Raw genomic sequence first — 14,618 nt, forward strand, 5'->3', positions numbered from 1 at the left:
GTTGGCAAGTCCAACGTGCATTTATGGCTTTGGCGATGATTTATTATATGCTTACTCCTGCCGTATGAGTGTACAATTCTTTGACCGCCTCTTTACGAGTGGTCCAATGCACTCGGAACAGGCGGTAATGCATTGTTGTTGGTAACTTGGCCTTTTTTCTCTTTTTCTCTTTTTCATCCGGTTACCTATCATTTAGGATGGAATTTCATCTTGTCATCTTACCCGTATTTCATCGTATCAATTTTCTTTCGAAATCAAACAGCATTCCATAGTATTTAATTACTTAATTTTATCTGTTATCGATAAGTCATGCCTCCAAGGAAGCGTCCGGCACAGCCATCAAGGATAGGCCGCCAAACACGTTCTAAGCGAGTGCGGACATCAGAGCTGACTGCAACGGTCCCACCTCTACCTGAACAAACTAATAACAACCCCGGTTTGGTCTCCTTGGACGTAAACACCATATCGACGGCCATCTCGGAAGCGGTGAAAACAGCATTATCTAAGGACAGTCTCACCGAGATCTTGAGACAAAACACGTTTGACGACAGCACGTCGATTGAAACCACATTAGCAGGCCAGTCTCAAGCCGACCTGTCTTCAGATAGCGTCACTTCAGCTGTGAGCAGCCATGTCAGTAGCCTCACCGGTGCAGGTACAAGAAATGATTCTCTGCTTCTGGGTCCCGACAATGTGCAACCTAAACAAATTTTTACTAGCGTGTCGGTAAATCTTAGTTCCCGGGTGGGTTCCAAAATTAAAGCTAAAATTTAGGCTAACGAATATGTGGAATTTGGGGTCTTATTAGCATCCACCCCTCAAATCGATAAGTATGCGTTATCGATGACCCCCTCCACTGGGCTATCAAAGCAGCCGCGGCTAACCCTTGAGCCGTATCACGCAACAAAGAAGTGGGTTTCGGCGTTTAACATTTTTGTCTCGGTCTATACTGAGCGATACCAGAGTGAAACCCCACAGTTGATGAAGTATTGCGAGGTAGTCCGTGACATTCCTTTGTCGAACGGGGATTGGCTCTGGTATGACGAACAATTTCGTTATCTGAGGCAATCTGCACCCGATAAATATCCATGGGATCAAATACATTGGGAACTTTGGTTGAGGGCCTCAGCTAATTTTCGGAGGTCACAGTCGATCCCCAATAAGCCCCAAACCTCGACACGCCAGCGTTTTCGTTCGAGTTTTTTTCCACGAGGCACGTGTTGGACATTTCATGCCGGAAAACACTGCCAAGGGTGTCAGTTCGAACACGTTTGCTATAAATGTGGAGCAAAGCACCCAGCAATTCAATGCTCAGTACAAACCCCTCAGCGGTATAGTGGAGTTAAACCAAAAGGAAACTCTACTCAAGTATCAGGCCCTTCACAGCCCGCCAGTAACCCCCGTAAGGGTGGACAGGCTTGAATGCCTCTTACACTGTTATGAGCAAAACAAAAAGCATTTTCTTGTTGATGGTTTCCGTTGTGGCTTTCGTGTTAATTTTGTTGGTGATCGGCTTCCTTTTCAATCTCCTAATCTTAAAAGTGTCCTCGCCCAACCGGAAATTGCTAGAATGAAATTGCGCAAGGAATGCGATGCAGGCCGAATTGTGGGTCCTTTTAGAACTCCCCCTTTTGCGAACTTTCGTACGTCTCCCTTGGGCGTTGTATCCAAGAAAGACCCGTCTGAATTTCGTTTGATTCATCATTTATCCTATCCAAAAGGAAATTCGGTTAATGATGCTATTCCTAACTATTGTTCCTCTGTCAAATACGCATCCGTTAGTGATGCGATCACAGCCATAAAAGCCACCGGGGAAGGTCGTTTTTTGGCTAAAACCGACATCAAGTCGGCTTTTCGTACTATACCAATTCATCCTGCCGACTATTCCTTGCTGGGTATAAAGTTCGATAACTTGTATTACTTTGACCGGTGCCTCCCCATGGGTCTTTCTTCTTCATGCAACATTTTTGAAGCTTTTAGTACCGCATTGGAGTGGTTGTCTGTTCATCGCCTGGGTGCCTCATCTGTTTTGCACATACTAGACGATTTTTTGTTTATTGCTAAAACCAAAGACCGCTGCGAGGCCGACTAGGGCAAGTTTATTTCTTTATGCCATCATCTAGGAGTACCGTTTGCTCCAGAAAAAACCATAGGCCCTGATACAGTATTGCAATTTGCAGGCATTACCCTTGATTCGGCGAGAAGAGAAGCGCGTCTACCTGACGAAAAGCTTCAAAAATACCGCATACTCTTGCACAATTTTTATAAACGTCGCACAGTGAGGCTAAAAGAATTTCAGTCTTTAATAGGCTTACTAAATTTTACTTGTCAAGTTATTGTCCCCGGCCGTGCTTTTCTTCGTCGCCTGATCGATCTTACCAAGGGCGTCCGACAGCCACACCACCATATTCGTTTGTGTAAAGGCTCGAAACAGGATCTCCTTTTGTGGATGCGGTTTTAGACGAGTTCAACGGTAAATGGTTTTTCCTCGAAGATACATGGGAAACGTCGCATACCCTTGAGCTTTATACCGATGCAGCGGGCTCAATAGGCTTCGGGGCTGTCTTTGGTAAGCACTGGTTCGGCGGCGAATGGCCGGTTACGTGGAAATCTTATAACATTGCAGTTTTAGAGTTATTTCCTATTGTCCTCGTGATGCACATTTGGGGACATTTAATGGCTGATAAGTGTGTCATGTTCTTTACTGATAACGCTGCCGTTGTTGACATTATCAATAAGCAGACGTCCAAACATCAGAGTATTATGGTGCTGATCAGGGATTTAGTGCTAAGTTGCCTCAGACACAATGTATTATTTCACGCAAAACACATTCCCGGGTTTTACAATACTCGCGCCGATTACATTTCACGTTGTCAGGTAGCAAAGTTCAAGGAACTCTCACCGGATGTAGACCAGAATCCAACTACAGTGCCCGACAACCTACTGACCAAGAGTTGGTCTCTAACTTGAGTGGCTTGTTGAGCTCAGCATTAACTAAAGGATCCCACAGATCGTATCAACGCGCGTGGGCCGTCTTTCGTCAATTTTATGCTCAATTTTACGGGGCCCCTAACCCCACGTTGCCATTATCTCCTGTCTGTCTCCCCCTTTATATTTCATATATTTCTTCTTTCCGAAACTTGGCTTATTCTACGATAACTTTACATCTTTCTTCCATTTCTTACGCTCACAAACTCGGAGGATTTTGTGATCCAACCAAATCGTTTTTGATACAAAAATTATTGACAGCCTTAAGTCGTCAAAGACATTCAGATATTCGTTTGCCCATCACAAGACCAGTGTTGCATGAGCTCGTCCGGTCCCTCGAATACACTAACTCTTCGGCTTTTCAACGCACTCTATTTTCGGCCATGTTTCTTACTGCTTTTTATGGACTTTTCCGAATTGGCGTGCTCTCGACCAAGAGCACCCGTTTTGCGTGTTCAGTTGTCCAATACCGAGATCTGCAAATTTTATTGCGTGATGGCGTCCCATGCACGGCTAAGATCACTGTCACTGATTATAAACATAATCCTGACCACCAGCCATTTGATATCCTAATTACTCGGGATGATTCTGTCATGTTTTGCCCGGTTAAAAGCCTTCTTAAGTACTGCGAGGTGCGAGGTACTCGACCTGGCCCTCTTTTTTGTAATTTTGATCAGACAGGCGGTGTGGCCCAATGGTTAGGGCGCTTGCCTTGAGATCCGGAGATCCTGGGTTCAAGACCCGCTCTGACCACTCATTGAATTTGATCCTGGTAGTCCCTGGTTCAACTTCCCAGCTGCACTTGTAAATAGCCAACTGGTTTGCCTCCGGCCAGTTGGGATTCTTAACAGTTGTAGTTGTTGTGTTCTGTTGTTTCGTTGATTCATTGGCCCTGAAAAGCCCCTATGGGGAGAGGTCAATTAAGTATGTATGTATGTATGTATGTATGTATGTACATCTATTACTGTCTATCAATTTAATACCGAGCTTCAGCGTTGCCTCCAATATTGCGGCTTAGACCTTAGTCGATACAAAAACCACAGTTTTCGCATCGGGGGCGCGTGTCACGCTGCCGACAGGGGTTTTTCTGATGCGCAAATTAGGGCTCTTGGTCGATGGAAATCCGACGCCTTTAAGGTTTACCTTAGATCTGAAAGTATCAATGCCAATTGACTTAATTTTGATAGTCCTTCTCCTGTATTTCGTACGTTCTGACAGCTCCGTAGGTCAGACAAGGGCTGCTATGTTGCTGTCCTTTCCCGTGTAGGCACTAAAGTAGGACAGTCAGGGGCTGCTACTTTGCGGCCCACTTTTTAGCTTTGCAGTATACAGCCAGTTATCAAAGTACATCGAAAATTATAAGGGACTTGCTATAATGTTGCTTTTCTCATTTGTAATATTTCATAACTGGAGGTTTACTGAAGTCGGTCAGACAGGAGCTGCGACTTCACTTTCCTCCTTTCATCCTTATGTCACCTTTTAAATATCGATGTTTACTTTGTCCGAGCCTTCGGATGACGATGCCATCGGTCAGACGGGGGCTGCGGCTTTACTATCTCCCTTCGGTCCTTAAGTAATTTAACTTCTTTGGTTTCTTAATTCGTTGCAAGTGCTCTTAAATTTTTTATTGAAGCCGGTCAGGCAAGAGCTGCGGTTTCACGCTTGCCTGTTAAGACTACACAAGCCTGTCACTAGCAATTTCTATATATCATTAGCCAGAGCATAATTCTCATAATTCTCGTGTTATCCGACTTCTTCCGGTGGCATGTGGCGTCTTTTTCGCCCCACCTTTGCTGAACAATGGTAATCCTTTAGACCACAATTAAGTGTCCTGGATCAAATTAAACAGGCCACATGTGTGGCCAAATTCATCCAATTAATGTGTTTAGCTTTATTGCGCATTCTTCAGCAAACTAGTGCGACTTCAAGCGGAGTTAGCGTTTCGTAGAGTCATGCCTCGATATAACACCAAACATTCTGTGCACGCATAATGTTATTTATGTCGAGCCATGACGGTCAAGAATTGATCCGTAAACCTGGTTTGTGTCAAGTATCACCCCTGAAAGTAGAGGGGGCTTTCCCTAGAGGATAAAAGATATTTCTCTCGATCAAGTCGCTCTTCTTCCCTTGGCCCTCGTACCGTCGGTATCTCGCGACGAAAACATTTTCCTGCTCCCGCATACCCTGTCACCAGACATCGGATTAATTGCGTACATTTAGTAATGTGGGCGCGTCTTTTTCGCCCCACCTTTGCTGAACAATGGTAATCCTGTAGACCACAATGAAGTGTCGTCAATCAAATTAAACACGCCACATGTGTGGCCAAATTCATCCAATTAATGTGTTTAGCTTTATTGCGCATTCTTCAGCAAACTAGTGTGACTTTAAGCAGAGTTAGCGTTTCGTAGAGTCATGCCTCGATATAAACATTTTTACAGCGACCAGATGAATAAAGCACGTTTACTTAGAGTGTTTGTGAATTACACGGGATATGTTAGGTAAAGCGAGGTTATTTGTAATGACAAACGGAACAGTATCTGTCTGTTGTTTAGGTTTGGGTTTAAGAGCGTCGTTCCGGAAAATGTCAGAAGCACGTCGTATCTGGGTTTTAAGGAAATTAAGTTCGTAACCTCGATTGACGAGGTAGTCCATAAGTTCCTTACACCGTTGTTTGTAAGTGTCATCGTCGGAACATGTGCGTCGAAAGCGAAGTGCAAGGCTATATGGAATGGAACGTTTAGTGTGGGTGGGGTGGTATGAGGAGATAAGTAAATATTGATCTTTGTCAGTGGGTTTAGAGTAAAGGTCGATTTCTATGAGACCATCCTTGAGTGAGACCATCACATCAAGGAATGGAATATTTGCGAGGGAATGCGAACAAGTGAATTTAATATTAGGTGGGATGAAGGTTATTGAGATAATCAACAAACACTTTCAGTTTATCTGAACCTTCAGTCCAAATAACGAAAATATCGTCCAGAATTCTGGCCCATGTATGAGGTAGATACAGCGCGTTAGTGAGCGCGTCATGTTCGAATTTGGCAAGAAAAAGGTTGGCAAATGAAGGAGCCATTTTGGTGCCCATAGCAGTACCGTGTTTTTTTGTAGGTAGTGTTTGTTGTTAAATGTGAAATTGTTCATGTTGAGGATGATCTTTATGAGGTCACAAAGAGTTTCCGTGGGGATGTGCTTATCGTTGCGTTTGCGAAGGAAAAAGCGGCAAGCCTCAATACCTTCACTGTGAGGGATGTTGGTATAAAGAGAAGTGACGTCAAGCGTGACAAGTATGGCATTGTCGGGAAGTGTGTTGATTGTGTTCAAGTTGGCAAGTTTGTTAAGGAAATCAGTAGTGTCTTTAACGTAAGACGGAAAAATGTAAACAAATGGTTTTAGGTAGTAGTCAACAAACTGAGATATACGTTCTGTGGGGTGGTTGTTAGAAGAAACTATGGGTCGTCCAGGATTGTTTACTTTATGGATTTTGAGGAGTATGTAGAAGCGCCCAGGTCTAGTGTCGTTTTGTACAAGGTACTGTTTTGTTTTTAGGTCAATAAGTTTGTTGTTGAACATGCGTTTAACGTATACAGCAACTCTTTTTTGTATCACGGCAGTCTTGTCCTTTCCTTGTTGTTCGTAGAAGGTTGGGTTATTCAATTGTCGGTTGCATTCGTTTATGTACCGGGATCTGTCCATTATCACAGTCGCCGATCCTTTATCGGCCGACTTGATGATAAAACTGGTAGAATCTTAGCCGGTGGTAAATTGCGCTCAAAGTGTCTGAGATAGCTCATTATGCAATGCACTTTCAATATGCGGTACTGATTTCTTGGCTGATAGATTAGAAAATGATGGACCTATGCCAATGAGGCAATAAATGTAAACTTCCCCAATAGCAAAGATATCGTTGGCGTCACCTATTGTCGTAAATGGCTAACCAGAGCCTCATTGGCTGTCGAAAAAAAGGGTCTTTTGTTCTTGTGGTTGGCATATTTTAATAACAAAAACAGTGTTTGTAAACGGATATCTTTCCTATTCACAAGTCGACACTTGTCTTTATCAGCTCCGTAGACTCGCAAGTTTAATAGATATAAAATAATTACATTTTGCCGCACTTTGCACTGCCTGCACCAGAATATGAGTTCAAACAAAAAGAAGAACGAGAACCAACAACTGATTGCCTATTAGTCGTTGGTTCGTTGTGATTCTTCCTTTCAAAGCTGTTCGCACCAACCAATTCTGGACGCTCATAATGTTGAACGTGAAAGATATGGGATAATCCGGAAAGTCGCTGTTAATTATACACCCAATTAACTCCAGGCACTAGACAAAAGAAAATCTTCAACCTGCCTTCATGTCAAGGCCCCAGTATCTCGATACAGCTACATAATAGAATTAAGAGCCAGTCTCTGTAAGATCCTCATATCGAGTTTTGCCCCCAAAAAAATATTTCGTTCATACTTTTTCTGTAGACTTCTTTAAATAGGTATATAACAAATATGAAACAAGTTTGGAAAAATTCCCTGCAGCAATTTTTTTTTTGACAAATTTTCTTTCGGCACCGCATATGGACCTGAGATGCTCGTGAAATATGCGAATTTTGTCAAAATTCAACCTATTGCTCCGGATAAAAGAGCGCGTCCCAGAGATTCTAATCTACCGGTTATTTTAATTCAACCTTTATCTTTAAAATAATACAGGTTAGAATCATGGACACTTTTTTGTATAGAAAATCCGAGGGAACACACTTAGCCACTTACACCCACTTAGCGAAACATCCGATTTTAGCCAAATTCAGTGGATTAACTCTCAAACGTAGCTCACACTTACTGGCTCTCGTGCATATCATTGTGTAGTTCCATCCTTCAGCTACTGAATTGTGTTAAATGTTGTGGCCGCCATTCAGTTTTGGCCCAGGGGTGAGTGGTGTAACTTTCCCTACTTGACCATTTCGCCAGCGTTTCTCCATCGCGAATGTCCAGAAGGATTTTCAGAATAGAAAGCGAGATATCGAGTGAATGCCACTCAAAAATTGTCCATTCCTAAACATTGCATACTTTCAATCACTTTTTTCCATGTGGCTATGGTTTTAACCAACGAAGAAAGGACACAAGGCGGTGAACGTGGACTTATTTACTGTCCGTCATGTTTTTGGAGGGATTTGTGGAAGTTATGGAATCTGGAATCCAGAAGGCGGAAATCTTTCAAATACTCACCTGTTATAGTAGTCCTTTTTTATTTGTCGAAATTCATTTTGCATTTACCATAATTATTTTATCTCTTAATTTACAGGAGATTGAACAGAATTTCTAAGAAGCCTTGGCTGATCAAGGCATAAGGAACCCCTAATCGAGCTTTTTGCTGCTATTCAAACGTGACTCCAGCTGTTATATAAGTAATTATAGAAAATAAGTTGTCAAAACAGTACAGAACTTTGTATAGTTCCATTCTTCAGCTACTGAATTGTTCTAATACATTTAGCGGCCAGCCAGTTTCGTCTGAAACCAAGGGTTGAAAGTTGCGATACTTTGTAGCACTTTACAGATGACGCACTGCCCCGCCTAGGTTACCAACCTAGAGATGACTACGGCACATTCTGTTTTGCACAAGCACTGAATGCTGGGAAAAAAGGGTAAATTAAGTATAGGGGACATTCACATTTGCTTCGTTTTGTTCAAGTAGTTAGAGGAGTCGCGTGTCACGCAATGTTTACCGCAAAATGACTATTCCACAGGCTTTAAGGCAATTTACCTAATATTCCTAAAATATAATGCACAAATTGTACGAATCACTAACGACTTAATTCGAACAGTCAGGAGGTCTACAATGGTTAGTCAGTACTTGCATCTTTGCCAGGAAGAGGATTTTGAGGCGTTAAGGCGTGCGACTATGTTTTCATGAATACAGGCAGGCTGCTCTCTGAGCTTTACGAGTTTTGATTCCCTACAAAGTCATCTCGACTATGAACAGCATGAGATTAAAACCAGCCAGGAATCCATATACGATCAATTTCGGCGCGATTGGGCAGCACGATTTTCCACTATCCACTCGGAGAATTGTCCCAAACCAAAGGTGCACATTTCTTCTTTGGAAAACTCATCACTTTCAATGGGTTGGGCACTTCAAAAACCAACGATAGGAGGTAAAAGATACTCTCCTCGTGTCAAGGATTATCTGAAGGCGCGATTTGACGTCGGAGAACAATCTGGACAGAAAACCGACCCACAGCAGGTTCCAATGGACAAGCGAAATGCTCGAACAGAAGAGAACAAACGTCTATTCTCGAGAGAGAAATGGCTAACAATAAACCAAGTGCAATTATACTTTTCGAGGCTGTCTGCTTTAAAACGAAAACAAGTAAGCGGGCCTCCTTGTAACCAACCTGGGCTAGTTGATATAGATGACTTGATTTAAGAGGATGACTGGTTACTACAAATGGTTAGGTGTACGAAAGTTTGTCAGTTCAGTATCCATTATACTACGACGCATATAATCTTTGCGACTTGCGCAAAAGGAATAAGATTGCGTCATTCAATGCAGGTGCTTTGGTGACATTGATGCTCAAAGAGTGTTCTTGCACACTTTCAGCAGAGAAGTAGACTAAGCCGTAAAGCCGAGATATACTGTCGCAAGTCAGAATATAGTAGTATATGGGTTGGGGGTTCCGGCTCATTTTTCAATGATCTGTAACCAACCCAACCGAACCCTATACAACTCCATTATTTGGTTTTCATTATTACCCGACTACTATACTACTAACATGAACTAGACTGTGCTTGCGGTACTTGTATGTAGACCGGCACAGCTGTGCCGTGACGTCATGAGGTAGTAACAGAAAAAAATCACCATAGCGTGACATTTTAGTTAACTTTATGAGTAAACTTTGTGAGTAAACTTTATAAGTAAACTTTATCATTCAGATTGTTTTTGGTGTGTTGATTTTGTAATATCCGTATGCATAACTTTTTATTCCATCTTCTAGTATATATCTTTTATCATCAAAACAAGATAGCGATACCTCATTGATCACATAACTTCCTAATTGATGTTTTTGACTTCTGATTGTTTTCATTGTGTGATGTATTTGTATGTGGACCGGCACAGCTGTGCCTTGACGTCATGTTGTAGTAACATAAAAATATAATCTAATATAATAATATAGAATGAGTTGTAATTCTGTAATTCACGATGAATTAAAGAATATGGAAAAGTCCACATGTCCTTTTTGTGATCAACAATTGATGGAAACTGATTCAGTTTAAAATGATTAATATTGTTGTGATTCACAAAATATTATAAAGGATGGTAAAGCTGAAATTTGTATTGGTTGTAGTTCAGTCCATGGTTATGGATATGTTAATGAGTATATCGATTTTTATGAGAATAGGCACAAAATACGACGGAAATCAGTGTATCACAGAAAATATCACATTGAAAACGTATTGAATAAGATATTCAAAAACAACAATATTATTCAGATGTCTCGTCATAGAATTGAATCGATATACAGAGTTTTTGATGAGATTGAAAAGATTATTCCAAAAATTGAAAGCAACCGGAAGAGGATGATTGCTGTCAACTTTGTTATCAGAAAGTTGTTTTTAATTCTCGGATATCCTTGTGATAACATAAAAATAACGAAATCGAAAAAGACTCTTAAATATTATAATCAGTACTGGAATGAAGTAATGAGATTGGTTGGTGACAAAATAATAGACATCATTCAGTGAATATTTGATTATATTTTTCAAACCATTTGTCAACCACTGGAGCACTGTCTGTCGCAAAATCGTCAATTGATCTTATCATGTTATAAAGTTGATTGGGTTCGAAATAACCACTTCTCAAAGAATTTTTAATGGATATCAATAGATGTTGATAAGTTTGATAAGCATATTGGCAGTTTTGTATTTTGAGATCAAGATTTTTGTGTTTCATATATCATTGAATTAAAACAGCACCAGTACTGATAGCCGCAGGAGTGATACCATGAGTTGCTATTGCTGTTGCTATTCCTCCAGTTGCAAGAACAACTGAAATAGAATCACCACTTATTTTTATTTTTCTGAAACGTTTGAAGGCTTTTTTATAGACCCAATATTTTCGGTGATAAGTTTTATAATATGATTTGAGCTCATCAACTTGATCTTTCGTTAATTTGTCTGAAATATGATTCCAGTTAAATATTCTGTTTTTTCGATCTGTCATATGTATTATTTAGATTGTTAATCGTTTGAATATACAATAAATTATTCCAGTAAACTGACCACATACTGGACTTCCTTTCATCCATTTTGTTAAACATTTTTCAGGTTAAATATAAACATATCCTCTTCCAAATGAATGGTGTTTGTAAAACCTACCAAAAGCGTCATGTAAAACACTGTGACTATTCAATACATCCATCCAACCAAATATTTTTTCAAACAACCATGTTATAAAACCATTTCCTGGTCCCATGAGTCCTATTTCTCCATTATTTAATTGCAGAATTTCAACAATTGATTTGTCGGCATTAAAACGTTTTTGATACAAAAACTGATAAACAAGGCACGATTTCAATATTTTATCATTTAAATTAGGGTATTTTTCCTTTGTCTCATTGAAAAAAATTTCGACATATCTTATAGTTTCTTTTATCATATGTATTGTGTATATTATTTTAATGAATATATTTAAGAGCGCATCCAGGGGTAGACCAGGCAGGCGTGCTACATGTCATCTCACGGATTGCCACGAAACTTGATTAGAATTTAAGATTCACTCAAAAAACTAAAAAACCCAAGGCAGTTTGCATTTTAGATATTTCCGGGGGGAGCTTGACCACCCCCCCTGGTTTTGTCATGAAAATCTAAGAAAAAGTACCCTGAAATTAAGTAAAAGCGGAGTGCTCTCAAATTTAGTGCTTTTAAGCAATGACAATTTGGCTTTGCATGTAAATTTGCATATCTTTCCTGCGTTCAAGGGAGCGGTAATTGGTCAATTTGATTGATACCTTGTCAATCAAGAGAGGTTAATAATTAACGATGCATTTAGGCTTCCCAAAATTAACCGATTTCAAGGCAAAATATCTCTAATGGCCATTTCGCTACTGTAAAGATTATAGCACCCTAGTTAAACTCAATATTTTCGCTCTTAAAATCAGCAGAAAAATTTTTGGGCAACGCTATTTTTTCGCCGCAAACATCGACCAAAAATCTTACCTAGCGAGTGACAATTTTGACTTTCCGTTGAGTTATAATTGAAACTAAAATTATTGTCTTGATATTCGATTCCGCTAACAATAAATTGTTTAGCTTGTGGAAAGATCGATTAATTCATAAAGAAAACAACAAAGAGAAAATGTCAATCGAATGGGTAATTTTATTACTGTAACATAATTAATGATCGCAACAACATACCAGCGTGTCTTGCTGATGAGCGCGAAAGTTCATCGAGTTTTTAGCCACTTAATAAAATAGTAAAGAAAAACAAATGCCTTAATTGTTCCACAGTTTTATCGCCTATGATAACTGTGTTCTGATTTCTTCGCCGTCAAACCAGGCAGGAACCGTCGGCTGTTTCACCGGCGTGACAAGAATTCTGACACTTAATTAACGAAATTCTTTTGTTGGTATTATTTGGTACATATTTAATTCACAAAGTAACTTTAACGTATCGAATTTGAAAACACCTGATTGAGAAGCCGGGTAGAGGACAATTTTTATTTGATACAGGGTATTAAAATTTAACGAGTTCAAATTGTGTGACAAGTTACACAGCGGTGGTCGATTGCAATCAGCCTCTCGGGGAATTATTCACGGCTCGCACCATGGCTCAGTTTTGCTGTTCCTTTGGGGCCTATTGTGATAGCAAATGTGACCTTTCTTCACGGCTTCTTGGTCAAAATCAGCTGGTACCGCTTAGTATTTGTAAAAATAACATAAAGCCCCATTTGAAAGGGATCAAGGTAGCGCAGACGAGGGCTTTTTCCGAGAAGGAGCTCATACTAGCACGTGTTGGTTTGTTCGACACGGATGGCGACCAATTTACAATTTGCCCCAAACATCGGGCTGAGCTGGGCGTTAAATTCAGACCTAAAAGGAAATGTCAGCATCCACTGCATGGTCATCGGAAAAGCAAACCGGACAGAGGAGTGAATCTCAAAATGTCAAAGGAAATCAAGGCGAAGTGGAATACAGTTGTTCCAATTGGTGCAGGTAAAAGCTAATTTGATATACGCACGTCCGCAGTTGAGTCTGAAACAAAATCAAAGGCTCCTGTGAGATAGCTCATGGATCATTATACTTTCCTCTTATTCATCCTCATGACATATGCACGACGATAATAGGGCTTACAAAGTGAAAGACGAATCTGAAATGCAAAGGCAAACTGTTCGATGTTCGATAATTACTGTATCTTTATAACTCGTCAAAGTTTGGCAATTCCTGTGAGAGGGGAGAGGACGCTATGATACGAGAGTACAAACCCTTTTGTGGGTTTCGGGATGTCCAGCCGCCAAAAAAAACAAATAAACAAAAAAAGACACGGAGGTTGGCTATTCAGGCTACTGGCATACGTGAAACGTACATCACTACACAGGGGCGGATCCAGGATTTTTCTTCGGAGGGGGTGTACCCCTAAGGAATGACGTAGCTGGCTGTTGACGTTTTTTTTGGGCAGAATACCAGTTGCATTAGAAAGCCGCAGGTCATCTCAGGCGGGGGGGGGGGGGGGGGAGAGGGGGGGCAAAAAGCGGTGAAGTTATCCTTTCCCAATCTTTAAACCGTGTGGTCAGCTCCAAATACGTACCCAGGGTCTGATGCTTGTACGGATATTGCGATTGGGCTGGACAGGGTATCTAGGGTATTAAGTAGACAGATTTTTGTATCACACAAACCCAATAGCACACGAACCGGGCTCGTCAACTTGTCTTTTATGTGAACAGTGACAGAAAGAACTCGCACAAACCAACAAACAAATGACACATAAACTACTATTACAAACAGGTATTTGTAGACAATGCCGCGGTGACCACAGTGACGCAATGAAAGATATTCAGCTGCCAATATCTGAGCCCACTGCGTCTGTCGTGGAGGCTGATCACACTGAGGAAACTACTGTCAAAGAGGTACTCGTGAAACAAATTCCTGAATTAGAGTTCACAGTGGAACCCGAACTTGAGGTACCTGAAGAACCACCGCCTTTTCAACCAGAACACTTGCAGTTTCAAGACGAAGCCTCAAGCGAGGTAAGCATGTTTACTGCGGGGTTATAGCCAGGCTTTTTTGGCTTCACTAATGCCACTACTACTTCTCCGACGATGAAAATATATTGTCAGACTACTCATATGAAACTTGCACCAAGATCACCGAAAGTGTGTGGTCCTTTATTCATTTTTCTAGGCGAGGTGACGTACTTGAAAGGCCCCGAAGTACGGTGTGTCATGTCTCATTCCAGGATATAAATCGATATACGAGTAAATCCCAGATGAGTCACAATTAATTTAGTTCAATATGGGGCACAGCGCAACTTGTTGATGCGATGAAGTAATACAAACGATTTTGTATTTTCCTTCGACAAGTTACTTGCATTACCTTTTTGTTCCAGCCAAGCGATCAAAATTCCGACATCTTCTCATCATAATCGCAGGG

The 14,618-nt window shown here is 40.9% G+C and overlaps 1 pseudogene; it reads left to right on the forward strand.

Moving 5' to 3' along the window:
- Positions 1-309: 309 nt before the first annotated feature.
- On the forward strand, positions 310-1,422 carry LOC138033020 (uncharacterized; annotated as a pseudogene).
- The last annotated feature ends 13,196 nt before the right edge of the window (positions 1,423-14,618 follow it).

Source organism: Montipora capricornis, chromosome 14 (assembly GCF_036669925.1).
Source record: "Montipora capricornis isolate CH-2021 chromosome 14, ASM3666992v2, whole genome shotgun sequence".
Taxonomy (NCBI): Eukaryota; Metazoa; Cnidaria; class Anthozoa; order Scleractinia; family Acroporidae; genus Montipora; species Montipora capricornis.